Source organism: Physeter macrocephalus, chromosome 21 (assembly GCF_002837175.3).
Source record: "Physeter macrocephalus isolate SW-GA chromosome 21, ASM283717v5, whole genome shotgun sequence".
NCBI classification, from domain to species: domain Eukaryota; kingdom Metazoa; phylum Chordata; class Mammalia; order Artiodactyla; family Physeteridae; genus Physeter; species Physeter macrocephalus.
Window position 1 is genome coordinate 91,703,827 of NC_041234.1, and position 2,269 is coordinate 91,706,095.

Below are 2,269 nucleotides of genomic sequence, written 5' to 3' on the forward strand. Positions count from 1 at the left end.
CCCTCCCCCCCCCCCCCGCCCCGGCCTGCTTGGCAGCGTGGGAAGAATCAGATTCAGGACCATGTGCTAGGATTAAACACAAACATACATACATACATTCTAAGTGGTTGTGGTTCTTGAACTAAGTTACTGAAAACTAGAAAGAAACTTTCAAGTTCCTCAGCGGGTATTTGCTAGAGGATCATTCCCATCACTTGCAGTACGCCGCAATAGACTGTTAAGCTTCCAAGAAAATCGTTAGACAACTGTGATTAATCCAAAGAAGCCAAGACTTTTAGAAATGAAGACGTTCAAAGCAGAGTTAAAAGCTTCGAGGAAGAGAGGAGTGTGCTCCTGACTCGGGAGCCAGCAGCGGAGCCTACCAAGTTAGAAGATTCTAGAGGAGGGACGGTTGGGAGGCACAAAGCAGAAACTGTTAGAAGGCAAGAGACAGTGGGGCCCGAGGCGGACAGAGGGACCCCAGACCGTCAAGGGCAGCGACAGCCCGGAGGAGAAGATCTTAGAGGGATAACAAAGAAGCAAAGGAAAGCTGCGTACAGCGGTCCTCAAAGAACCCAGGCGACTGGCGGAGCCAGCGAGTCCGGGAGGTAGGGATGAGAAGGTGCAGGGATGAGGGCGCACAGCGGCAAGCGAGAGAAAATGGGTTGGGGGGTGAGGGGACGTGCAAAGAGAGAAGGTAGTTCCCTGGTGCAGATCGCAACTCCTTACCGCGCGCCGCCTGGCCCCGCCGGGTCCCAAGGGCTCGCAGGCGGCTGATGGAGCCGCTGCGACTTCAGGACCCTGCCTCACCTTGTTTGCCGCGTCCCGGCGTCCCGCTGTCCGTTCGCCGGCTGCTGCGCTCCGAGGGCCAAAGAGCTAGTCGCGCGGCGCAGCCGGGGCTCTGTCCGGCTGTGAGGCACCGGCCCCCAATCCTCCGCACCCCCTGCTCGCCCCGGTCACTTCGCCTCGCTCTCCCGCAGGCGGAGAGCACGGACCCTAACCCGAACGCCGCTCCACTTATTTCAAAAGCCCCCGTCCCACGCTTCCCCGGAATAGGAGCGGAGCTGCTGCGGCCGCAGCGGCAGAGCCTCCGCCTGACCTCACCGGGGGGTGGGGGGGGCGGGAGCCCAGTTGAGGAGGGGAGAGGGAGGGAGCGCGCGGGCGGGGGAAACATGGCGGCGGGGGTGGCCCCGGCGGCGCCTGCGCGGGAGGCGGGGGAGCTGGGGCTAGGACCGTGTGTAGGGTCCGAGCACAACTCCGCTGCCGCCGATTCGTGGCGAGGAGGGGCCCGGAGGCGGGGTGACCGTCCAGTGGCCCTCACGCCTCCGAAACCGGGACGCTCGGCTTTGAGCACACTTGGCTTCTAGTGCCCAGGGGGCAGAAGAGGTGAAAACTGTCAAGTATCCAGGGACACAGTGCGCCCGCCAAGAGGAGGCCCCCCGGTGCTCCTGCCTGCAGTTGTCGCGGCCCCTCTTAGTTACAGGGGGCACGGGCACAAGGTGTGCCCTCAAGCCGCTTCCCCTCGGTGGGGCGCGCACCTCGAAATCAGCCTGACCCAGGCTGTCACGCAACTGTTCATCACTCTTCGGATGCGACGAGCGCTTCATCTCTGCCCTTCCTACGGGAGGTACAGACGATTAAGAAAGAGGAAGAATAACAAATACGGCACTTCAGCATTTTACCGAGCGTCTGCTTAGAACCCAGCGCTGAATTATTCACTCACTTAACTCTCACAGCTACTCCACAAGGTCCACAGCAGTATTATCTCCATTTCACAAGTGACAAAACTGAGGCGTAAAGGTCAAACTAGTTGCCCAAGGTTACACAATTGGTAAGGGGTAGAGCAGGACCCAGGATCCCAAGCAGTGTGGTTCCAGCGCCCAAGCTCTTAACCGCTGTGCAACGCTGCTTCCAAACTGGTGGAACTGCTATTCTGAGTCAGAATCTTGACTCTCTCCTCCCGGTTCTGTCAGCCAAGCCCCCAACAAAAACTCCAGTCAAGCCTGTTTTTCCCCTTTGCAGGTCTTCTATTCATTCTTTGCCTTCTTGACGGTTACAGCCTGGGGCCACCTTTTTACACCTCTTCCTTTGCCTTTTCTGCTTATAATTCCAGACTTCTCCTAGGAAAAATAATGGGAGCGTGCAGTTAGCAACCAGTTTACTCACTGTTTTGGTTTTTGTTTTTTCTTCTTTTTTAAGGAAGTGATGGGGTGAGTGTGGGGACTGTAGTTCTTTATGTTTCCTAATATTTCTCCCTTTGCCTACCAGTAAACTCATCAGGCATCTGAGA

The 2,269-nt window shown here is 57.3% G+C and overlaps 1 protein-coding gene across 1 annotated transcript in view; it reads right to left on the minus strand.

Annotated features, from left to right (window-relative positions):
- KLHL13 (kelch like family member 13) overlaps positions 1–1,070 on the minus strand; it is a 180,755-nt gene extending 179,685 nt beyond the window's left edge. The window contains exon 1 of the mRNA XM_024128147.2: positions 790–1,070. The gene's annotated coding sequence lies outside the window, so the exon portion shown is untranslated. The remainder of the gene's footprint in view (positions 1–789) is intronic.
- Between the last annotated feature and the right edge of the window lie 1,199 nt (positions 1,071–2,269).